Consider the following 27,028-nt stretch of genomic DNA (forward strand, 5'->3'; position numbering starts at 1 on the left):
AAAACAACTGAATAATTGAAATAGAAACATAATTTTGGAAGATGATGAAAGAAAATGGGAAGGGACCAGAGGGATAAAATATTATTTTTGCCAGTTGCAATATTTATTTCCTCTAGTTACAGAACTCTATGATGGGTGGATGAAGGTAAATGAGACTTGTTTATAGTAGATTTATGTAAATACAGGAGAGCTTTTCCAGGACCTACATATATCCACCAAATATGAAAACTGTAATAAATTATTACTGTAAAAATGTCAGAAGCTTCCCTGAGATCAGCAAGAAAAATTCCTTGATTCTTCAAACCCAGCTACACAGCCTGTCTCATGTGCTACTACCCTTACCCACATCCACGAAGGCATGAGATGAGCTTAGCAGCATACCCTGGATATCAACACCTCTGGATGTTTTACATTAAAGGGGAAATTGAAGGCCCACTCTCATGCCAGCTTCTGTCTTTCATGTGCATATTCATAAAATACATGCAGCAGTTCAGTGGTTGACTTTTCAGTGAAGCTAGTTCAGATTTTTGCCAAAAGGGTTGGTCCCACCTGTCCCTTCCTGTGTTTGCTGTCTCATGCCAGCACCAGCATTTGTTTCTGTAGAACACACACTTGCCCAAATACAGGGTACAGGCAACAGAGAACTGAGCCAGGTGAAAGCTACATCTCTGCATAGCTGTATCTCATAATCCAGTGTCTAAATTTCTTCACTAGTACCAGCCTTTTCATGAGTGCACTAAGTAAAAAAAATAACTTTCATTTAGGTAAGTCCATTTTGGAGTTACTGGGTAAATCCTGTGGGCAGTAAAGACCATATCTGACATGTATTGATGCTGTGCATAGATGGGGTGCCCAAAAGAAGCCAAAAGCAATGGTGAATTCCCCCAGTTCTCAGCTATTGCTGGTGCTTTGTTCTTCCAGTGTGTGTTGGTGTAAGGGATATCCTGGGCTGGGCTCAGGCATGGCAGTACTGTAGGTGTGCCATGTTATGCTCTGCTGACACTCAGCTCACATTTGCTGCACGCTCCTGAGAGAAGGGGGAGGAGAAGGGAAAAAAAGCCCATGAGCAGAAGCTGCAGGGGCTCACAAGAAAAGACCCTCCGCAAAGTTCTGTGTCCCAGATCTGATGCCTGACTCACAAAGCTTCACAAAACCCCTTGATACTCCTCCCTGCTGAGCTGAGCTGTCTTCCCTGCTTACCTTTGATCATAAGTAGTGCATTAACTTGTATATTGCAGTTTTCTGGGTTTGTGTCTTGCTCATACAAGAATCTATAAGATGTGGGCTAGACTCACATGTGCTCTCACATTCCTTCCAGAAGAATGCAGAAAAATCAGAATGTAGCCAAAAGTCTCCATCTAGTTTGATTTTTCTTTTCTTTAGCACTATCTAGGAGTTGCTACATGTAGGGTATTGTAGGGCAAAGTTTATAACACTGCATTTAACTGCACCTTTCACACAGCTCGTAAACCAGATTTCCAATAGCTGTAATTTTAAATTTCTCTCCTTGGATGCAGTGGAAAATGTGACTTTCATGCTTTTCTGTATGTTTACAGCATCATAAATAACACGCAGATCTGAAGTGTTTTAAGTACATCAATATGCTGTTTTAAACAAAGTAGTGAAAATATGTAGCATATAGTGTCTAGTTGTTTTTATTTCTTTCAAGGCTAAGATTCCTCCTGCCTGCATAATTTTTAACTTTGCATCGTTCAAGACTTCTCTATGTGCTGCACCTCAAAGTAAATGAAATTCAAAGTCAAATGAAACTTAGGTGAAGAAAGCAAGTGTGCAAAAAGTCTGTGTGTTATTGCTACTTCCTTTAGGTTTTAGGATTTATAGAGTTCTGATAGACTTTTCACCAAAATTTCAATCTGTGATAGGTTTAATATCCAAAATTTTATGAAATCTTTTGACAAAACAATCCTTGATATTTGACACGATAATAACTTTCAGTGAACCAAGAAGTCTTTCTGTTGGCAGAATTTCTTGATTATAATCAGTTTCCATAACTGCAGCAGTAAGTTTATTACACATTATATGTTTATTGCACTGTACCAATCCAACACTTTTATAAAATGAATCATTGCTAAAAAAACCTGCTTCTTATTTAGGATTATGTTAGTATTGTGCATTATATAAATAACTGATAAGTATATAAACCTGGTTGTTAAATTTAGCTACTGATTTGACAGAAACATTTGAAGCATATTTTTGTCTTTTAGAGGTTAAAATCTGGATATATTTTCTCTAAAGGAATGGCTGTGCTCTAGCATGGATTTCTAAGCATTTCCAACCCTCTCTATATGCAAAGAGGACTTTGGGGTTTTTTGGTCATAAGTGTCACTCATAGAAATGGAAAGCCTTGAATGTATTAAAAGATGGTGTGGTCTCTTGGTCAAAAAATGCAACTGATGTTCTTGAACGTTCTGCTTCAGTGCACCCCTCACACAGCACACATGGAACCAGTAAAGGAGCACTGTTTCTTCCTTGAAATGGGCCATGCTGTTTCGTTTGAAACAACATGTGTTTCTGCTGGGTGTTCTGTGGTTCTGTCTCAACAACATTACTCAGAGCTCAAATACAGCAGGTATCAGCCAAGGAACTCTCAAGTATCAGAGGGATGAATAAATCATATTTTCAAGAAACACCCATCCCTTTCAAATAGATACACATCTATACATCTGAGACATAACTTGCTTGAAAGAAATATTTTTATCTCACTCTTCCAAAATTCGAGTTGCCAAAGGACTTCCAGTAACAACTTAAATGAAAGTCTCGGGAGAGGGATTGAGGCCTCAGTACTACTGGGGACTATAAAAAACAATCCCTTTCCTCGTGTCTGTTCCACTGGTGACCTCTAGTGCCCAAGAAAAAGAACACGTATTCAAAGTTTCTCCAAAGCACTGCTTTGGGAGAGCGGGCAATAAAGTAGCGACCTTTCTTTCAGTGTTAAAAATTCTGACCTGGGCTTTCAGTTCACAGTATTTTAAGTGCAAAATAATATTATATAAACTTAGTGTACTAGGGGAAGCAAAATATTTATGCTAATTATATGACTAGAAAGCTTCTTATTTGTAAAAATGGATCTTGTGCAAGATTATTCACATTTGGACCATCTGTTTCAGGCATTTGTCTTTTCTTCAGGCTCTGAACAGGAACGAAATCTACGCTCGAAATATTGTGCTTCAGCCAGCACATACTACTGAGCAGAGGACCTTCAAGCATAAGGCCTAAATAGGTAACATTATCAACTAACTGGAATTTAGCTGAGAAAATGGGGTGCCTAGGTACCCACTCAAAGACCACAATGATTCAGATCTTGATTTTTTAGTTATTATGGTTATTTATTTTAATGTAGCACACTCTGACATGAGACCAAGCTGTTTTCTATGGGAAGGCATACATTTAGGAAAATATATCTTGGGTATTTCCTTCACGACAATATTGTTGAATGGAGATTGAAGAGAAAAGCAGCTCTGAACTTCACTGCTCTCCTGTCAGCTATGGAAGTGATGGGCAGTTACAAAGGTCCAGGCATTCCATGTTTCTTGGGAAAAGTGCTTTGGTAGATCTAACTTCCATGAAGTCCATCTCTGCCTGTGACTCAGACTTTAGGTAATGAGAAACTTTCTTTGGCTAATGTTAACTCAGTGATGTGCAAATAGCAGACAGCTCATGTTTAACAGTGTTAACCGGAGTAGATTAAACTGTGCTCTGAGAGAAGCACGCTAGAGAGAAGCGCTAGAAAATTGTGTATGAAGGAGCTAATCACTGAATGCATGCATTAGCACTTTTCAGATAGATATTTTAATAGAAACAAGATAAGGCACAGCAGTCATGCTTACAGCAAGGCTGGAATCTCAGCTCTCTCCTTCCAAGACAGAACCCCAGAATATGCTGAGTTGGAAGGGACCATCAAGTCCAACTCCTGGCCCTGCACAGAACACCCCAAGAGTCACACCAAGGGCCTGAGAGCATTGTCCAAATGCTTCTTGAACTCCATCAGGCCTGTGCTGTGACCGCTTCCCTGGGGAGTCTGTTCCAGTGCCCCCCCACCCTCTGGGGGAAGAACCTTTTTCTAATGTCCAACTTAAACTTCCCCTGAGGAGTTTTGCTCTCGCATCCTGCCCACCACTCTTAAGTATTTTGCTGCACTGTAACTGAGTTTTAAAAGACTCCCAGTAGTCTCCCAGTTAGTGGTGTAGGACATTGGGAATGTGAACTTAAGCCACTCTGGCAGTCACACTTGCACAGCCTTAGCTCGGACCAAGGCCTTTTGTAGTGACACTCCCCAGACTCACAGAGACAGGTTTCCTCAGCACCACCAGGTTTCCCATAGCAGAGTCTCAGATCCTTAAATTGCTTTAAGAATCCTTAAATTGCTTTAAGGATCACATCTGGATCCTTAAAGCAATTTTATCGTGGTGCAACAACGAAATAACAGCTCAAGCTAGCACCTCCAAGGAGGGACCCCACACAAAGGAATCCCTGGGCTTTTATATTCCTCAATATTCATCATATTGATGAAGGAATTGTATCTCTGGGTGCTCTGAAATGTAATCTCTTACAGGAGAGATGGGCAGTTGTCCTCTTCTCTGATTGTGTTTTAAAACAGAAGGATGCTGCAATGGATTCTAAATTGAAAGTCCTGGATGAATGAAGGCATTATCCTGCAGCTCTGTACCAGGAGTCTGTGTCACAGGGAGCTCAGCATTGTACTGCTGTTGCAGAACAAACCTTTGCTGTGATGTGGTGGCACACAGCTCAGCCTCCAGGCAGGCTCTGTAGGTTGCCACTCTGACCTGCCTTCCTCTCACTCTTCACTGCACGGACATCTTCTACAAAGTTCTGATGTTTCCCCCAGAGATCAAATGCCTGAAGCCCTTTGCTGTTTCAGTTGTTTATTGGGTCTGTCCTGAGAGGGCTAATGGCCTAGGGTGGAAGAGTTCAGCCTTGTAGTTATTGAACATCTCCTGAGTAAAAGCATGTGTATGGATGTGTAAGAGACAGAAGAGAGTGTGGGAATGGGAAGGAGAGGAGGTGTGTACAGAAGCTGGTCTTCCCTGTAATATAAACCATGACGAATGCTCTTACACATAGAGAGATGTAAGTGCAATCTTAAAATCTGTGTGTTGGGTGGCAAAGCCAATTACATTACTTCATTCCTGATGTCATTTGATGGCTGTGGGCAGTGAGCACAAGCCACCTAGCTGCAACCTTGTAAGCTTTCTGCAGCTTATATGAGAATTCAACAGGAAAGTAAATTGCAGGAGCTGACTGCATACAAAGTACAGGAATGCTTTGGAATGGGGAGACTTTTTGTATTTTAATGAAGGCATGGGAAATAGCTGACATCTTAATTCAAACATGAGCAGAATACTCTTAAGGTAAACAATTTTACCCTGTTATCACATTGGCTGTCCAGCAGCAGTCCTCTGGCCAGTATCTGTAAGGTGTTAGTGACCCAAAGTGCTGCACACACTGCCTGAGGAATTCAAGGAGCATTGGTACTCAGGTAGTGAAAGTGTAGTGCTGGTGTTTAAAAGAAAGCCAAAGTACTGCTCTGCTGGAGGCATCACTGCTCAAGCACCTAGAGGCTCTAAGTACCTTTCTGACAACAGCAGCCTGTTCAGAGGATTCAGAGGAGGTATTTCCTGCCTTTAAGATTGTTTTTGTGGCTGAATCATCCATAGTCTGAGCCAGAAAGAGAGTAAAAATCATAAGATGACTCATTATGAGTGTAAGATCTACTAGTTCTAGAACCTTTATATGTGTTCAGCTGGAATCTAATTTTCTTTCAAGTGCAGTTTGAGAAAAGAAAAAAACAAGTAAAAAAGAACAACTTCAGATGGCATAGAAAATGGGTCAGTCAACATTTTCAACTAGCATAAAAACTGTTTCTATGTTCAAACTATATTTACTTGTATTAAAATGTATAACTATCCTCCTACTTGGCCAGAAAGTTGGAGGTATTCAGTTACATCAATTAGCAAGGTAAGATAAACATTTCAGATAAAATTTGCTGCTTTAAATTTTTAATCATAATTAAAATTTGAAGTTTAAATCAGGGTATAGTTCCTGCTCTCCTCCCCTATGGCTCAGAGCAATACAGACCCAGTGCTGGCCTCTGAGCACTGGGGTGAGCGCACATAAACAGAATCCTTTCAGGGGTCTCTGTTGTGTTTTATTCATCTGAATAATAAGGGTACCCAATAATTTGAAACAACTTTCAGGCCATCAGGAACTGTGTAGATTTGCTAAACTTTGGTTTTATTATTCTATTCCCCTGATACAATTGGAGAAAAAAAAAGGTAGAACCCTCCAATTGAGAATAGGTTAAATTTAAGAATGTTGCACCCATCAGAAAAATTAAATGCTTTACTCTCTAAACATTTCTACTAAACATCTGGGAAATCTTAGCTTAAAAACAGTGCAGCAGGCACAATGGAAAATCCTTGAGAGTGATGACAGCTCTGATTTCACATGTATTTATAATCCTGCACTTCGTTTATTTTCTTGGGATTTCTGAATTTGACAGAGACAGATATCTGAAAATAACTGACATGCTAGCTGTCAGCCTGTCCTTAAAACGTGTGGTCAATAGATCAAGGGAACTAAAACACAGGGGGCACAATGTTATTCTCTGTTACAAAATGTAGAGAGGATGAAGCATTTTATAGTTCTTGAGTGAAATGCTCATATGGGAAAAAATAAATAGCTGACAGTCTCTCACTTCAGCAACTTGTACGTGGTGCTGAAGGCAAACTACTACCTGCAGTCTGTGAAGGAAGGACTTTGCCACTGTAGCACAAACATAGGAGCACAAAAATGAGAGCTGTTGCTACAGGAGGCAAACTTTCACCTGGTTTGGGGGTAAGATTTTCACCAGGCCTGTGAAAGGTCCTTCCTCAATACGTGGGATCATTTTGTGCAGTAGCTTTGAGATAATTCAAGTCAATGTGCAGCTCAATCTCCTTTGCTGCTGTAGGCATTAGGGGTAATCCATAGTTTTGGCAAGTAGGAAAAGCAGGAGAGCCCTAAATGAAACTAAAGCTGTTTGAGACAGGAGTTTTGTTACACATGTCTGCAGCTCCCAGTACAAAGAGGACAGTTTCTTCAAATTAAACAACATCCCATACAGGCTGATGTGGCAATGAGTTAACATAAGAGGCCAACGTCTTACTTTTAATTCAAAAGGCAAAGATAATAAGATTAATTTTTAAATTCTCCAAATACGAGGTGGAAGACAGCAGTGATTGCTTGCTGTCCACAATACTGAAACTTCTTGTGTGGTGTCAGTAGTTCTGCCAAGGCAAGCAGGAAGAGGAATGAATTACTTACCTCCACTTCCTATATCTACTAGGCGCTGCAAAAATTTCAGAGAGAGAACCTACCAGTGAGTGGCTGCAGATCAGACTAGACAAAATTTCTTCCACATGTTACAGCCACGTTTCTCATTAACCAGAGAGATCCATGAAATCTGCCCCATTCAGTTATCTCAGTTGTGGGTGATGGCTTTGTGTAACAAGAGATGTGCACAAAGGGCAGCTAGGGCTGGGAAAACCTGCCAGAGAGGGATCCTGGCAGCTTGTTCTTCAGAGGGATAAGCCCTGCTTTTCCAAGGAAAATTCATCAGGGGTATTCCTGGAACACCTTCTTGCCTAGAAATAGAGCTGTAAGTGTGGATGTGCATTTATATATGTATGAGGACCAAAAAACAAATGGTAGGCTGCAGTGTGTATGACTGAATCTGCAGGAGCAATGGTTTTGAGTCCCCTTAGAGTAAATATCTTGTTACAAAGACCTTTTGGCTTAGGAGATATGTCACTTACTATTTCATAAGTAAATAGAATCTGTCTTGCAAGGAGATAATGAAACATAATAGGGTTTTAATGTAATGATTATTATTAATCATTAATTAATCAGTCATAGTTCTCTGTTCATACCACAACTCCCAACCACATACAATAGTATAGACATGAAAATTAGTGTGTGTGACCATCACATCCCACTCCTAAAAGGAAGGGACCACCCAACATTCCCAGATGCCAGTGGTGGAAAAGGAACAACAAATTTCAAAGGGTCTGAAAAAACTTATCAAGTATTTTTAGTATATTTGCTGTCACTGCAGCAACCCTGAGGTGCCTCTATTTGGATGTGTGAGGACAAGAATAGGACTGCAAATGAGAATACGGAGTTGAGAGAGATTGTCTAGGGGTTCCAGATATTTGGGCAATTTCCCTGGGGAGAATCAGGCTGACAAAATCCTTCTGAATTTTGTAGTTTCAGTAAACCTGTTTATAGCTATCTTTCTAAATTTTCTCTTCTACTTCCACTTTTTTTTTAAATAAAACACTATTATTTGTTGTACAGTGCAACTATTGCTGTTGTGGCACTTTGTAAAATTAGAAGACTGGATTCACTGTGGCATTCTTGCTAGCAAGGGCAATGACGGCAGATTTCAGAAATGCAGAATATGGCAACCAGGGCAGGGAATTCCAAAGTATTCTATTGAGAATATGGGCTCCTCATACTTGTCTCTTGCATGAATACTTTTTCTGTGTACACAGGAGATTCATGATGATATTAATTTCTTACTCCAGTGAAAATGTTTGTAAGAAGGCTGAGAAAAAACCTAATTGTTACTGGAGTTAGTCTTCAAACAAAGTCTGAGCTGAAAGTGTCTGTTACACAAGCAGTATTTGGGAGAAAGCCTTTGAAAGAAAAAGGATGCATAATTAAAGTGGTTTTTTATGCTGATTAGCAATGGACTTGGAAGGCAGAAAACATTGTACCAGCATTTCTTACTGCAAAAGTCTGCTGTAGCCTGATAAATGTTCTGAATAAAAGATAAGGGTGTGCACTAAAAAAAAGCTGTTAATGACACATGGCTGCAAGCATTATGCTGTCCTGTGGAATGGAGATATTTGTCCAAATGCTTGTTATTCCTGCTTGCTTGTCACTCCTGAAAGTCCAGCTGGTATCTTTTCATGGGTCCAGGGGAACACAAGTACTCCCTGTTGTACTGCTGAATATCTCAAAAAAAATCATCTCAGCAGAGAAAGAGGGTGAAATTTTGATGGCAGGATGATAGTTTGCTGAGCAATTTCCTTTTTCTTGACAAATTAATTTCTTTTAAATTCAAATTATCAGTGGTTAACTCAGCATATTCTATAGTATATCCTCTGATGAAGTTGACGTCAACCCATCTGGAGCACTGACCATCAGTTTTGAGATGGACTTGGGAAGCAGCTATGGAAAGCACAATATCGTTTCTTTAAATGATCCTAAATATTTTGGTATGTGAATAGTCATTACACTTCACAGGCTGGCACTGCTTTTGCCTTGAATACTTAATTTTGCGGCGCACTAAATATTTGTGAATATATAATGATCTGTGATCAGTGCCAAAGAAAATGCGTGGCTTTTGCGGTCAATGGGCATTTCACTTCCATGTGTCCAGGCTTTTCCATCTGGCTGCATTTTCCATACTTACCAAGAGCTTTGAGATCTACACAGTCTCTTTGCAGGTGTGAGATACAAGAATATCCTCATCAAAACTGGAGTGTTTTAGGAAATGAGCAGTTCAGAACTTGTCGTACATATGAGTAGGACTTGCCGTTCACCTGTTGGTCTCGTAATTTCTGTGCTCACTGCACACTTGGTGAAGTGGGAAAATTCTTTTCAGCAGATCCAAAACTGCTGGAGTCACAGAGCCCATTTGGCATCCCAGCCCTTGCAACAGCTGTTTCAGGAGTCAGTCTGATTCAGCCAATAGGCAGCACAGCAGAATGATAAGCACAGCAGGGGCAGGCTTTTGAGGTCTGTGGCTTTTGGTGGCACTCCTTTGCTGTGGGGACGGTGACCCGGGGATTTTTCCCTGGTGCTTTTGCCCTCTCCCAGGCACAAAAAGAAAAAATGTTTAAAGAAAAGAAGATGTTTAAGAAAATACCTGTGTTCATTCTGTTGTTTACAGGTGAGTGAACATTTATTTATAATTTTTCCTCAGCTAATACTTCCTCTTTAATACTTGCAATTACTTTTTGAAAATATCCCTAGGTACATTCTAAATGTTAATTCATATGGCTAGATCTATAAGTACAATAATTGAAAGTGTTTTGTCTGTGTATTATTATATTGTACCACATGAATGGTTACTTTAGTTATATCTCTAACAGCAAATTAAGCTTAATCAGTAAGCTAATGCTTAAAAAGCACACAATTATTTTGCCATGTAATATAGGCACTCCTAATAATAAAACCTCAAAAATAATTTAGGTTGTATTTTAAAGAAATCCTCTGCAGGTACAGAAAAAGACAAGTGTCTGTATAAAAGGTAAGACTTGTTGCAACGTTAGTCATCTTAGACTCAATAATGAATTACAAAAATAAATGTTAATATCAGTTATGATCAATATTCTAACAGTCAATAATAAAACTAGAGAAATGACAACACCTACAGCTGCACTGCTGGTTACAGGTACACAGGTACAGTGGCAGTATCTCAGTGATGCTGCAAGGAAACAAAAAAATTTAATTATTTCAGGCCTTTTAACAATAAGCACCAGGCTTTCCCACCTGCCCCACAAAGACTTTGTAAATTTACTGAGTAGAAGTGAGAATGGCTGGGATCTCCCTCTGCAAGTTTCATGAACTTCCCCACTGCACCATTTGCACTACTCAGGAGCCCTTGTATCAGTTCTGTCTAACAAAAATGTTTATGTTTGATACTCAGATTTTGTGACTGAATGTTGTATTAGAGAGACCTTACATCATTTGAGTATAATACTAGACAGTAATGAAAGGGGTTTATGTTTGTGTGTTAGAATTTGTGACTAATTGTATCAGTTTCATAAATTTCCACTAAAACACTGTTTCCTTGTGAAAAAGAAAAAGAATAGGCTCAGTCTAGTGTGAAGACATAAAACGCTTTCTTCTTTACACCTCTAAAGGCAGCAGTCGAGGGATAATTTAAGAAAGTGCAAAGAGGTGGAGGGGGTTGGCTGATGGACCTTCTTATCATGAGGGCACACGTGTTCTGAAACAAGCCTGGCTGAGAATTTCTGCTGTCCCTCTTCTAAGGAGTCCATGGAAATACATAGATCACCCCTCTCTGCTGAGCTGTGCCCTGCTTGGCAGAGTCCTGGGAAAGCTTCAAAGTGACAAAGCAAGTTTCTCTCCTAACCCTGGAGTAACTTCAATGCATTGCTAACAGGTGCTGCACGTTCTCAGAGAGAGGCAACATCCGCCCATTAGTACTGCTGGGGGCACAGGTTTGCTCTCTTCCAGAGAAGCTGTGGATGGATGTTATTTCTGGAGGGGATGCTATCCTTCTGGGAAAGACTTTGTAGATAGCAAATCTCAGGGGAGACCAGAATTAAATAAGAGATTTGATGGTGCTGATTTTTTTAAACTTATGTGCCCAAGAATCTCACGGGGCAGAGCTTTGCCCCCCTGTGATGTTTCAGAGTCCATGTGGAATCTCCTGGAACTTCTGCTTCAATAGGGGAGCTTTTGTTTTGGTTTGTTTTTTATGTCACAACTGTGGCTGTGAAAAGCATCTCCTTAATGCTCCAATAACTTATAAAAGGGTATAGTTTTCCTCTCTTCCTGTCACTAACAAAAAGTTCAGGAAAAGTATCTTTCACCCCTCCCCAATTCTTTTTCATTAATTTGCAATTGAAGGGGAGAATAATGTGAAAGAAGGGATGTTAATTATATTTGTTAATTAATGCAAGCGAATGAGTGTCATCACCTCCATCAATGTGGTTGCTTCCCATTTGAGAAGCATGAAGGGAAAGAGAAGTGAGAACAAGGATGAGCATATCAATAAACATCCCAGGTGGGCTGAGCTGCTATATCCTATCAACCCCCATCAAAGCAATGAGTTTGGTAATTTTTACAGAGTGCCCAAATCTAGTAAAGGCTCTGCTACTGTTCCCTTATGGATTTCAATTTTTTACTCCAGAGCAAGGAAATAATAGCTGAAATGAATATCTGTGATTTGCTGTGTTTTGTTTTTTAAGCTGAGCAAATGGCAGTGAGGGGAATTTTTCTAAGCTTTTTTTTAGAAATATCTTAACAATTTCAACTGAAATGTTCACACAAAATAAAGGGAGGGAGGGAAACATTCCAAATGTAAAACAGCAAGCAAGATTGTCCAAGTTACAAGCATTTCAATCTTATAACTGAAATTATCAAACAACCTTATTAATAAAGGGTATGGCATACTTCAGCAATAATTAATTGAAATGTTTTAATTTTAGGATATCTTTGTAATGCTCAGGAGGGAGAGACACCATCATATCCTTCACCTGTTAAAGAACTTGGTCCACCAAATTCTACAACACACTCACTGTGGAGTGATCATGATCCAGGTCTGGTTTTTAAGTTGTTGCTTCCTTTAAATCCCGAGTCAGTTCTTCCCTCAGGTGTGCACATCTGAGTCTTGGGAATATATTGTTCCACTTTTGTGCTGTTGTTTTCCAGCCAATGACTGTCCTTAGAAAAATTGTGAGCACAAACCAATTTAACAGCAGTATAAGCCTGTGATTGTTTTAAACAGGTTTCCACCATTTTCTACAGAGGTGGAAGCTGAAGCACAAAGAATATTTCAGACATCTCAAGTAACACACCTTAAATAATTGTCTGTCAAGGGGCAGGAAATGTATCATTTATATAAAATGTCAGGCATATTCCATGATCAGTGGCTAGCTATTTTGTGCCAAGAAGAGAACACTAATGAGGACTAAAGCAGCAGAAAAGGTCCCCCAGACCTGTGAAGTGTCTCGATTTTTCTGTGACACCTCTCTGGGCAGCGCCTGCCTCTGGGTATGTCTCAAATGCCGCGCTGCTACCTCTGGGCTTCCTGGAGTGACTGCTTTCTCAAGCCCACCTGAGCTCTTGACACCACAGCTACAGGCTGCATGACACTTCCTAGCTGCAGGCTCAGAACACTAATGCTTTCTCAAATCCTACCTTTGTGGGGCTTTGGGTTGTGGTGGTGGTCTCCACAGCAGCTGCTGGGGTAGTGTTAGTGGCTGAAGTGCCAGGGATTTCACCTGCCCTCCCTATTTCCTCCTCCTGTAGTCTCTCTGCTTCTTATACTGAGATAGGAAAGCCAGCTTTAGCTTCATTGCACGTGGCTGTGCAGTTTTCTCAAATTTCTAATTTTTATTATTTTCCCTTTGGCAGAAAGAAGTCTACCAACTCCAGACGGTAAGTTGACAACTTCAACATATTGTACTTTTGTTAAATATTTTTTCTTTACCTAAGGTTTGAATTTTTAACTTCTTTTACTTCAGTTGGTTATAGAATACAAAAGCTATGTATGGACTTGTCATTGGCCTGAAAACTCTGTTTTCATATAATATTGTTGAAGACACTCCTTAAGGGCAAGTCATAGTATTTCTCTGCTGATTTAAGTAATGACAGTATTCATTACACATGGCTGTGCAGTTTTCTCAAATTTCTGATTTTTATTATTTTCCTTTTGGCAGGAAGAAGTCTGCCAACTCTAGTAGGTAAGTTGACAATTTCAACATATTTTTTTCTTTACTTAAGTTTTGTATTTTTAACTTCTTTTACTACAGTTGGTTATAGAATACAAAAGCTATGTGTGGACTTGTCATTGGCCTGAAAAACTCTGTTTTCATATAATAGTATTGAAGACACTCCTTAATTGCAAGTCATGGTATTTCTCTGGTGGTTTGAGTAATGACAGTATCACTCAACCAGACTAAACCAGAGTAATTTGCTTTCCTATTACTATTACTTTGGGCCTTTTTCTTTTAATAAAATCTGTAACACTAATACTAATTTTTGATCAGCAGCAACTTGCTCACAAAAAAAAAATTGGAGATTAATTATTTGGAGATTAATTATAGCACATATTTGCACAGCCAAAAAGATACTGTAATGATCTGTGACATGATTGGCTTATTTCTGTACAAACCCAGACCTGAATGAGATTTTTGTTTGTAGGAAAAATCAAGACCTATATTTTAGTGCCACATATAACTATTTTATGCTGCATAGTTACCCACCACAAATGTAGGTATTAATTATTTCCTTGTCTTAGTGGCTTAGAGTCATGGTTACCTTTCTTTTTGCTCTTCTAGTGGCAGGAGTCAGCATTGCCCTTGTGTTGCTTTGTATTCTTATAGTTGCTATTTTTTGGTATGCATGGAAAAAATCACAGGTAAGTCCAATTTTTTTCTTTGGGTATTTGTCACTGTGTGTATAATAGGTATATATTATAGAACACGAAATGTCAGCTTTCCACTTGTCACTCAGGTTTCTGATGTTCATTTGCACTGTAGTTGTTTTTCCACTGGGAAGGGTTTTTTGTCACCACTGAATGGCATTCTTAAAGTTAGGCAACTTATAATCAAAATTTAATTTACCTCAGCTGACCTCCCTTCCTGGGTAGGACCTACTTACATTTTTGTAGGAATGGTTTCTGGTCTGCAGGTTTTTTTCCTCTAAGATCCTGCATCAGCAATGATAATTGAAGTGTTCAAGTGAGTTTTATCTGTCTGAGTTATTTTAGATCCTATAATTACTTATCATCATTTATGCTATAGTAACTTATCATAGATAGTCTGTGATTAATATTGATAAAATATTAATATTGAGTTAATATTGATAAAAATTAAAATACTAGGTAACTTAGAATAAATGCAGTAACACTATAGAAACAGATATGCTAAAATAGTCTGTTAATGAAACAATTTAATAATAAGGAAAAACATGAAGAGAACTAGTACTATATTGACATGACTGGTTTTCCATCTGTGTAGCTCAGTGATGATGATGCATTTGTGTTTCTTTCCCAGGAAGGTTCAATTGAGCTCAATCCCATCCCCTACGGTGAGGCTGGAGTGTCCCTACGGAGCCTTTCGGTGCCTGAGAACAAGCAGGAGTGGCCTTTTGAGAGAGCAGTGCAGTGACAGCAGGGGAGCTGCTGCACCACCCCCTGGCAGGAAAGGAAAGCCCTCTCCATTGTACATAGTTGAACAGCACTCTCAAAAGAGCTATATCTGCAAAAAAGTTACGTTCTTGAAGTTATAAATGTCCTGGTTAGGGAAAATGCCGCACTTAGACTATTTTCTAATAAATTAAACCTGTGCAGGAACATGACCACTGTTGAGATTAGCTGGAATGGCCACTGACTGTGCTTGTATACCTGTGAATTTCCTATTGGAAATGGCTCCTGGAAGGTTTTAGCTTCCAAAATATGGCTTGGGCCACAACTAGTTTACCAGCATAAACAGTGCTATTCCAAAGCCTGGGAGTTTCCTAGGCACTGTTTCATTTGCTAGTCTAGATATTGTTATCATTTACAGTTCATTTGAAATTACACAGTTGATACACCCACCCACTCCTGGTCAGGGATTATTCAAAGATGGCCACTGCAAACCTTTGGTTGCTCATTGTGCTACTCAGTGAAAGAAGAAGTGTGACAGTAACATCCAATACAATTCAGGTTTTTGGGCTTAACTGATTCTTAAATTTAAAATCAATTTAAATTTAAAATCAATTTAATAATAATCAAGAGTCGTTCTTTCACTGTTTCTCTGACTAAGTGGCACTAATGTGTGCCAGGTCCCTTCAGCAGCCAGTGAGTGCTGTGGGGCTCTGGCTGAGCAGGAGCTGGGTAACCTGGGGCCCTGCAGTACCTTGGTACAGGCAAGAGGAGCAGAGGGGCAAGGGGGTTGTCTGAGATGGCTCCGTCAGAATATCCCTGTGTGACCTTTGGCAAGTGGCCTTTATTCCTCAGGCTGAGCTCCTGATGTGGAGTGCAAGACCAGTAGTATGTCCTTAGCATATATTTATCTCTGAAGATAAATACATTTGAAATCATGCAGTGTGTGAGCCCCACAGCAATGAAGGTACCCTAGAACTCTAAATTGGCAGGAAGGCACAGATTCTGTTTTTATGTAAATCATCTCAAACCAGTATTAATTTACCCATTAATAGTGAAGAACTCTATGTCAGCTTTCAAATTCAGATGCCAGCTGACATTTTCTACAAATAAAGGCAATTTCTCCATGAGACTCAAGAGATTTTCAGATGACTTCTGTGCAATAAAATGCAAAGGAATATTTAAAAGCTTTTCCCTTTTTCCATCAGCTCCATAGATAACAATATCTTTTTCATTTCTGTTCATTTACTCTGAGTTTAATAATGTGGCAATTAATTTTCTATGTTGCAATATTATTTAGGGTGGGAGAGTTTGCTAAATCTGCTTGTATGGTATATTTTTTTAATGTGCATCTTCTGTTCATATTTCATTTAAGAGAAATTTTGTAAGTGCTTAAATGCTTTTTTAAATATTAAATTAAGAGTGCCCTGGGCAACAAACAGCATTAGTTGAATACAGAGGAAATAAGAATAACAAATATTTGTGAGGAATAATTAATATAAACAATGTTTACAGTGCTTTTTAATTGATGTTTCCCAGCCTCTTTGTGAATAACTTTGCTTTTGAAAACACTTTCAGAGTGGTTGTATTTTTTTTTCTGAGCTTTTACAGAACTTGTGTGCTAGAAATAATATTTAGTATTTGTTACTTGGTGTTCATGTTGGTTATTGCACTGTTGAAGAGGTTTGTGATTGCTGAAAAAGTTTTCCTCTACCTTGGGTGGCCAGTGGCAGAGGAGTGGATGCTGAGTACGTAGGAGATAAACTACCTGTGGGCTTGAAATTACTTGTGTCAGTGAAGCCTGAGCAGCACCTGGGCTGACACAGGTGCTCACAAATTGGGGGCTTTTGGCCCACAGCTCTGCAGTGCCCTGCAGTTCCCTGCCTGCCAAGCCGGGGGGCTGCTCCTGGGAATGATGGAGCTGTGGAGGAGAGGGCAGTCCCAGATTTCTGGGAAAGAGGGGAGATGGTATGGCCAAACTTGAGAGACACGTGTTCTGTGGCTCTGATTTGGAAATGAGACAGGAAATAAATGAAAAGGGAGAGCTCTGTGGAAATCAGGAAAGCCTGATGAGCAGAAGCTGTGGATGTGGAAGTCAGAGCAGCAGCACATCCTACCTGTGATTTGATTGTCCTTACACTCAATTGAAAGGTAAGCACGTTTTTAGTTTTTTCACATTTCTTTTGCGCTACAGGAAAGATGAATAGGAATTGCCTCAATTTGAAGGAAATGAGTTTTATATAATTTAGAGATGAGTCTTTTTGAGTTCAAGAAGAGAAAAGCAAACTACTCAAAGTGGTGTTGGAGCCTTGCCAACTGGGGATTACTTTTAAAAACAGATTACCCAAATTATCCTTATTACCAGCACAGTGTGAAGAAGATTGCATTGAATAGTCTCTGCAGGTCCCTTCAAGCTCTGAATTTCCAGTTCCCAACAACTACCACAGCTAGATAGTTGTGTTTGTACAGCAGCTTGTGTCAGTTGCGGGTAACTTGAAAAAGCTGTGAAGCCCTGTACACTGCAGCCAGCAGCACTAGGAACAGGTGCCTTAGCAAAAAAATAAGCATAGGGCAGATGTGGGTGATCTTCCTCACTTTGCATTCAAACCTTTTCAAATTTACTGCCTTTCTAAGCAGTGCAGACTTGACCAGTACAATGTGCTGGAAACATTAGTTCCACCACTCAAGATCTCTTCTCCCTCTCTTTAAAAAATCTTATAGAGCTTTTTTGTCCTTTTTATCTTTTTACTATGAGACCAGTGGACAGTTTTCTTTCCCTTTTCCTCGTCATTCATATTACAGAACCTCTAGCACAACTGGTTTGGTCTTCCAAACTAGCAGTGTAACTTATTCTCCATTGATTTCATGTTTAGCACTTTAAAAATGTGAAAGCACATCTGCTTTTAATAACTGGAGGTTAAAAATTGAAAGCTTACTGTACTTTCTGGGGTAATAATGGCAATTTTTACAGTTTCTACAAAATTTTTAGAAGTTGGTGTCTGCATTTATGGTGTGAAACACGAGTTTGAAAGAAAAATGATGTCTGGCTAAAAAATATGGTCAGTATTTTACACAGTCACTGGTATTAGTTTTGTACATCCCTGGATTTATACACATTAGCCATCTTGGTCACAGCAAAAGATTTACTCTTGCTTACCCTAAGGATGAACATAAATTGAAAGGTTCACCACAAGCTACATTAACGTCTGTCTCATAAACAGAAGAAGAAGAAACAGGAGAAAAAAAATCAGTATTATTAAAGCCAGGCTCTAAAAATTTAGACATCTTTAACCTTTAAAACCTTTCTTATGCAAAGTCATCCCTCAGGACTTCAAAATTTTATTTGTATCCAGTTGTTTTCTATTCCTCCTCTGTATATGCTAGGAACAAACCCAGCAGCAGCCAGTATGTTTTCCTGCCTATAGAGATTTAACTTATAAAAGAAACCAGATAGAATATTGTAAATGGGAAATTTGATAGGGGGTGATAAATTGTGTTATTAACAGTATGTGTCTTTATTTAGACAGAGAGTAGGTGCAGCCACTGCTGCCAGGCCATTTCACACCACCTCAAACAAGAATGTGCAAGCACCTTGCTGTGAATTGTCAAAACTCTGTAGGACTGCTCTGTTCTTCAGCAGTCCTTGCCAAGGAGCACAGCATCCAACAGGCACACAGACCAACACATGCAATACCTTTCTGTCTCACAAACCTTCCTGCTAGTGAGCTTTGGGCCAGGCTGAATGCCTGAAAGCGATGGTGCTGGACACAAACTGGATGCTTTCTGTTGGCAGCACTTTTGATAGAAAGACATGAGTCCATTGGCAGGGAGTTTCCAAGCAGCTGATTTCAAAGCACCAAGTCTTGCTGTCAGACACCACTTTAGAATCATGTTTTAATAGTATTCAAATAATTGACCATGGCTTTCTGTTCCCTCCTGTGTGTGCCCAAGCACAGTATGGATGTGTGACAGAGGAGGACATCTGTGCTGTGTGATTTGGGGACTCCAGCCCTCATAAAGAGCGGGAGTGGGGTGTATTCCAATGTGTGCCAGTGATAAGGCTGGTGTGAAATGCCCCTGCAGAGATAGGTTCTCCTGTGCCCCTCCCTGGCAACACCCTCTTTTTAACTTCATGCTGGTCCTGACTTCATTTCTTTGGGTTTTGTTTGTTTGCATAAAAAGGATGTTTTGAACAAGAAGCAGCAAAATTCCTTTTGCCATGTTTGTGCCATCAAAAGTACACCAGACAAGGAGGACTTTTTCCTGCAGTTAGGGAGAGATCATTTTGTGTAGCTGTTGTGTAGCTTTAATAAGTGGAATGCCCGGGCTGATTTTAATGGAACAACTTTGTGCATATTTAAACAAAAATGAAAAAGAAATTTCTGGAGGACTATTTACTTAAAATTTATATCAGACTAACTCCTATACTTTGTAGCAAGCTCCAGCAAAAATTCTGAAAATTTAATAGTATGGACTGGACAGGTAAACATAAAGATGTATAAACCATGTAAAAAAATTGTGTTTCACATACTCTGGTTAACATAGTTCTTGAGTATGTAAAATCATAGAATGGTTTTAGATGGAAGGAACCTTGAAGATCATCTATTTCAAACCCCTTGAAGGGTAGGGACAACTTTCACTAGGCCAGGTTGTTCACAGTCCAGTCCCACCTTGTGCAAATATTTTGTTTTTTCATTATTAAAGACAGCAAAATCAACTCTGAAACAAAGCAAAGGCCAGCTCCCTCTCTTCTCCACAGAAGGCAGAAGAATTGCTGCTGTTAGCAGAGAGTAAAAACATTCAGAGGAATCAAACCTGTTTAGACAGTGAGTGACGGTAACAGGCTTTCTGTAACTACTAAGGAGACTGTTGTTTTCTAGGGGAAAATAAAACCATTTTTACATTGTTTATTCCATCAGCTTTAATAGTTGGTAAAAATCTGATCTTTGCTCAAGGAGCCCTTCTTCATCTAGCACAGGTTGTGTAATGTTCTGCAATGCTGATGTCCATATAGACTGTTAAGCAACTTCGTGACATTTTGAGAAGCTGGCCCTGATGCTTTGTGCTTGTGGGGCTCAAGCCCAGACCGTTCAGGAGGTTTCAGAAGTGTTGCTGATCACCTCTAAACCAAATTAATTTTTGTTGTAATTGTGAGCCAAATTGTGCAAAATTTTCTCGCACCAGTAATTGACTGGAGTTGTCGAAACCACGCACAGGAGCAATTTACTGAGCTTCATTTCACTTGCTCTGTGCTACAGATACTGTGCTGCTATTCTCTTCTACCATGCCACTTCTTTATAACTAAAACTCTAGATTCAGATCCCTTTTGTGTTAACAAAGGAATTCCTTTTACAGTTTCATCCAGTTTGGCATATTCTTTTATGGGCTATAATTCCACTAGTGCATGTTCCTCTGAGCTTGCAAAGTGCCTTCTGACAGTAAAAAGTTGCTCTGGGATTCTTACAGAACAAATGAGCACAGACCTAGTGCCTGTGAGTTGTGTCAGAATTGCTGTCTGAATAATAGGAGAGAGAAATAATCTGGCATTCTTCAGTCCAGATCTGCAGTTTCAGCAGCAGATGGCTCGGATGCTGCAGGGTCTGGGTAAATGAATAGGGACATTGTTATTCCTCCCTCAGCCTCATTACACCTAGGCAGTCTGTCTGTGCCCCATTGTCACCCCAGAACAAGCCTTGGTCCAGATCTATAATCCTAGCAGTAAATAAATCCATTTCTTAATGGGATTATGGTGAGGATGATTAACAAATCCCAAATTTTGATTTTACTGCAATTAGAAGAATTTATTAATCACCTCTGCATTTTGAATCTTAGCATCCTGAGACATTCTAGTGACTCAGGAGGCTGAAATTTGTTTCCTAAGTATATATTGAATTCCTAGATAGGCCCTGATGATAGAAAAATACTCTGTAATCATCAGAAAGATTCCCATTAAAATAATGACATTACAAAAAAAATTCAAAGCAAAAAAAAGAAGTATCAAGTTCTTGCAAGTGCATAGATTCGGCATTAGAGGGAAGAGGTTACAGAATCATGGAATGTGCTGAGTTACAAGGGACTCATCAGGATTATTGAGTCCAAATCCTGGCCCTGCACTGCACCATCCCCAAGAGTCACACCCTGTGCCTGAGAGCGCTGTCCAAATGCTTCTTGAGCTCTGTCAGGCTTGGTGCTTCCCTGGGGAGCCTGTTCCTGTGTCCAGCCACCCTGTGGGTGGAAAACCTTTTCCTGATATCTAACTGATATCCCAATGCCCAGCTTTAATTTAGGAAGAGGACTGAAAGGAAAACGGGGAACATACACAACCAAAATTAGGGCAAAGCATGTTTGAGGTTTTGAAAGAAGATTAAAGATATATTCCATTCAGGATTTGCATTTGTTTTACCCTCAGAAAAGGTCTAGAGCTGGGGAGAGGGCAGGGGAAGCTACCTTTCACAAGGTAAGGTAAAATACCTGCTACTTCTAGATTTTATTAAACCCCTCAAGTTTCTGTTTCAAACATATTTGTAATACTTCCGTTTAAGAAGCTGAGTCCATTTCTGGGATTTGTAGTGACTGAAATTTTTAAGGATTTGCTTTCAAACATGTATTTTCAGGAACACTCAGTATGGGTGAAAACTAACAAATTAGGGAAAAGACAAAGACTGAGGGAAGTATTGCCATGACATAAAAGAGAAGGTGGTCACCAGCTGCAGTAAAACAGGACTCTACAGAGTATTTGTGTCTGCTGTATTTGATATGAGCCATGACAGAAAGCTAGTTTTCCCTAGAAATCCTATATGGATTCTTTCTTGCAGTAAGTGCCTGATCAGCTTGTGCTGGTGGAACTGAGATGAAGAGACTTTGTTCTACACATTTTATACTAACCAAGCAAAAGAGAAATCTGACCCCTTGGTCATAGGCTACTTATTTATCAGGAAAATTAAACTGATTCTAGAAATGTTGGCAGGAATCACAGTATCTTTGGAAAAGTGGATCTTATTTCACACATTTTACTAACAAGCATTTTGGTTAGTGCCAATAAAGGCCATGTTTTTTTCCCCACTGTGCAGGTATTTGCTAGGAAGCCAGCTGAGAGAATGAAGCAGATGTGCATGTGCTCATTACAGATATGGCTGGGACCAAAACTGGGTTGCATGTTAGTGGGGAAAATAGCTGAAAATTTGACTTCAGGTGAAAGTTACCAAGAACACCCATAGATGGTTGGCACCTTTTTATGGCCTACTGGTTCTGCTCCTCAGTTTGTTTCCATACCAATGCCAGCTAAAGCCATCAGTTTCTCTCTGATGATGAATTAATGACAAACCTGCAGCTTGTGAGCCATGCTGAGCTGTCTGCTCTTCTCTTGTGAGCAGGGTTGTGACATGCACAAAAATGCTGTCTTGTGCTGCAGCTCTCATTTCATGAGCAAAGAAAGGGAATTCACTGAGAGTGCAGGAAGTGAGATGGAAGCATGGGTGCAGCCTAGCAGGAAGGTCTTGGAAGGAAGTCATGAGCTCAATGACAATGTTGTAATCCGTCTCTGTTCTTCTGCAAAATATTTGCATTGGATTCAGGGATTCTGATAACGGAACAGATAATGTCTGATCCCAATCTCCATGGACTTCATTAATGTTGCAATTAATGAGTTCTGTTTATTGCTCCATTCTGGGCAGAACCAGTCAATGAAGAAAAGTAAAACTCACATGAGGGAGTTCATCCTTATTCATCAAGGGTGAATATATCTTCATATCTTCCCCTACTAAGGCACTTCATTCTCTGCCCACTGGTGCAAATGGGAGGAGAACATGAGGAAGTAGTCCAGGCTCCTCCAAGGCGCTGTCTGGTGGCAGGATCTGTCTCTCTGAGAACGTATCTGCTTTTCACAGAATCCTCAGCTTCCTGTCTGTAGGATATATTAGGCAGATTTTAATGACAACTCCAGACTAGTGGAGGTTGGTTCTCAGCGTTTTGCAGCCACATAGGTTATGCCAAATTCAAAGAAACCACAAGTCTGGAGCTGAATGGCAGGTTAGAGGTAGATGTGGCTGGGCTTATTATTAACCAAAGAAAGTGGATATAGCAGCAGCCCTTTGAATACTAGGGTTAGGTTGGCTTTTACTACAAAAAAGAATTTCATTTGGATTCACAGCTAAAAATGTCACTGTTGTGTGCACTCACTTCAGCTCAGAACGAGCTGTCAGTGGAAAATACGATCTTCTAAAAAAATTCCCTTGTGCTTTCTTGCCACACAGAATCCTGGAACCCTCAGAGGTGGTGCAGAGGAAGAGAACAATGAGATTTTTATGTAGTCACACAACGTGCATGACCAAAATGTCTTCTGCATATAAATAATACAGATACAGATGCCCCCTTTGTGAAGATGTAAGAAATAAAGAAGTGCAGTTCTGAAATGCTGCAGCAAAAAGCTGTATTTTCAATTTGGAGTGAGAGCTGGGAGCATGTGAAGAATAAATGAAATGGAGAGATTAAGCAAGAGTATAAGGCTTTAGTGACAATGTCAGATACCCAGGGGACAAGAATGAAGCAAGGACAGAGATCAGGGATAGAAATAGCTTACATAAATTGAAGTAATATGTCTAAGAAGTCCAGAAGATTATAAAAGCTAAAATAGCAAAAAAAGTTTTGAAAGATCGGTGACTGGAAGAACAGATGGGGAATTGAGATTTGAGGGCTGAAAGCAGCCAAGATAATAAGCAACCAACAATGATGAAGTCTCTGAAGTGAGGGAAGACAATTGGAGGTGGTGGCTTGGAAAACTGAAGGCATTGGATAAAAGGAAGTGGAAAGTAAATGCTGAGATTTAGAGACTGAAATCAAGAAATTCAGTGTTCAGCCTTGTGAAACCAAAGGTGACTACAAACCAGAGTCACAACTGTTGATTGAGGTGTCAAAATGTAAGGAAGGACCAGCATGTTTCAGAGTAAGAGAGCTTATGTGTGAGCTCAGTACTGTAACCAAGGACTGTCCTTATAATGGGAAAAAAAACCCTGCAGCTTGAAGTACCCCTGAACTTGGAGTGTTTTGGCCCAAACATTGGTGATGTAAGCATTCTTCTTTTTAAAAAAAAACAGTGTTTTGTACCTTCAGCAGATTTGCAAACACAGCTGTTGGGCACAGGCTTTAATTATATTTAAGTCAGTGTATTGGTACCAGCTTGATGGTTAGAAGATACCTACCAATTTTTTTTTTTACTTGAAGGCCTTTGAGTTAACAGAGAAGTCCAAATGAACTGGTATTTCCAGTTCAGACTGAAATCAGCTCAGTAAAACTGTGTCCTTACAGGTGTTTCTTCACAAGATAGAATAGAATAGAACATCTTGCAATCTCTGAATGTTACATAATGGGCAAACAAGGAAAGAGGATTTTTGTCTGAAGGATGGTTCTAAATATGAGTTGTTTTTCTCCTAGTGATAAAAGCCCTTCCTATGTTAATTCCTACTCAACAGCCCTGCTGTCTGGTTGTGTGAACACATATATGGGTTTCAATAACCATGTGCAGTGCAAGTTAATGATGCACACTATAGCCCTAAGGGAAAGGTTAGTAACAATCTTTTGTTTCTCCTCTACAGGAGAATTCTTGATGCAACTTTGTAATGGGGGGGTTAATGGGGGAAGTTTTGGTTGCTGTTGGTTTTTTGTGGGTTTTATTCACCAGGAGCCAGCTTCTGTTTCATCACTCATTTCTGTGGTGACCTAACAAAAATCCCTCCCAATGAAAAAACTCGAATTCTAGAATGTGCTCAAATTTTGAGAAGCAGTGTCCGAAACAATTCCAATATGCATGGGGCTTCAAAGGGCTAATAAATTTTCTAAAAATTGGAAAATTACCTTTTAATGGAGATTTGCATTTCACCTGCTGAGAATTCCTTAACACAAGCACCCAAAGAAAAATGGACTTGAATACTATGACAGTGCATTTCCAGCAGCAATTAAAGCACCATGGTCTCTTCAGATGACAGTCAGGAAAATTAGCATCTCCCTTCAAAAAAACACAGTGAAACCAATGGACAGCCAGAAATTTCAGCGAAATCTAATTTTACACTCCAGTGTATGAAATACAGTGTGATGGCAGTGGTGAGAATGACATCAAGGTGACATGCTGCTGAGGAAGAATTCAGAAAAACCTGACTAGATGCTTGGGCAAAACACTCTGTTTTTAGTAATTCTTCCCATCAGCCTGCTGTGAACTTCTCTGAAAATTTTCAGAGGTTTTTGGCTATTAAGAAGTATATCTTTTTTGCTTGCAATGGGATACATAAACTATCTCTTTAAAAAAGAAATAAACATCAAAATTATTGTTTTTTTCAGGGAAAAAAACCAGTCATCCTCTTGCCCCTACCCTCCTGTAACTCTAGAATAAGAAGCTCTTATGTGTGATATCTGTGATACCTCATTAATGGGGTGAGAATAAAAAATGGGACTCTATTGTAGGGGGGCTTCTTCCTAGGCATGTAGTCAGATGCCAGTTTCTGCTTTAGTAAAATGAAATAAGTTCTCTCAGTGTTTCCACTATTGTTCCAGTCAGCTACTGGAATTGTTTTCCCTCTTGGTTTTGGAAGGTGTGGTGAGTACAGCAGTTTTTTATAACTGCCTTCCATTTCAGTGTTTGCCCACTAATGCCTGCAGATGAAATTTCTCTTATTCCCAAAAAAACTGTAGGCCTCCTGCTAAGGACCCTGACTCCCTTTAGGGGTGCTTTGACATAAAAGTGAAAAACGTTAATAACATCTAGATAATACTGGGTTTGTTTGTAAGACTCCTTCCCTCAAAAATAACCCACTTTATGTGCTCTGAGACAGCATCTCCTGTTCTTCTATACCAGTCCATAGCCTTTGACAATGCTAGACAAGATTTCATTATTAACTGATCATTCCCACTTCTGGTCTGGGAAAGGGTAGTGGATAATAGAGCAAACTAACTACATAAAAAGAAGTTTTAAAATCATGGAAAATAATATCTGAATAAGTTGTGTTTGTTTCATCTTTACTGATTCTTAATTACATTTTATCAATTCAGGTTAGTTCACTTTCTGATGTGAAAAATTTCTTGCTTTCTTCTGCTGCTTCCAGCATTTTAACATCACTGTGAGACTTTTTGGTCGTACATTAGGGAAATGGAAGTACTTGCTGACATGCAAAACCATGCTCTATATGTGCTCTGGAGGCTGTCTGCTTTAGAAGATGCAGCAAGGATGAGGCAATCATACATAATTGCAGCTCATTTTTTTGGTTGTCAAGTTTTAGTGTCTCCTTTTAGGCCTATTGTTAGAGTTTTGATAGATTTCATTGGAAGATTACAGACTGGTGCAACAGCTTTTTGATCAAAAATTGTCTTTACTTGGTTGGAATGGAATTCAGGGCTTAAACAGGCTAAAACTCAAATTCCAAGACAAGTTCAGAAAATCATGCAGTTCTGCAGCTAGCACACTTTAAGAGTTTGAAATGATAAAGACCACACAAATCGTTTCGTGAAAGATCTTCAAGCAAAGCTTAATTTTTTCCCTTTGGAGAACTGGAATTTCTTCATCTTAATGAAATCCTTGTCTATGGCACTGGTCTTTTTCATTTCCTCCCATAAAACAAAAAAAATTCCCTTTTTTTTTTTTTTTTTTGGTTGTTTTTTTTTTCAGCTGTAATCTAGGTTGCAAATACAAACAAATGCACATGCTTATTGAACTCCTACCAAAGTTAAAAACCCATCTTTGAGCTGTTGTAGCACTGGAATCTGAGGTGAATGCAAGAAGGGGAGACTTTGCATCCAAGGAAGCTGCTTGCAGCTGTGCTGAAGTTGTCCAGCAAAACAGAGAAAATGATCTTTTGTTAATACAAAATATGAAGCCACTCCTTTCAATGTTTGGTTCAATCTGAACTGCTCTAACAGTTGTACAAAATGAAGTTTTTATACATACACCAAAAATTCAGATGGGAGCTTAGAGCAATTTGGGTTTTTTCTATCTGACCTCAGCGATTAACAGGTGGACAACATCTGACTTTCGTATATTTTAAAAAATCTAGAAATGTTTAGTCTGTTGGTGTAGAGTCTTAAGAAAAAAATCCCCTCATTTTCTGAAAAGGTTTC

Source organism: Geospiza fortis, unplaced genomic scaffold, assembly GCF_000277835.1.
Source record: "Geospiza fortis unplaced genomic scaffold, GeoFor_1.0 scaffold11, whole genome shotgun sequence".
NCBI lineage: Eukaryota > Metazoa > Chordata > Aves > Passeriformes > Thraupidae > Geospiza > Geospiza fortis.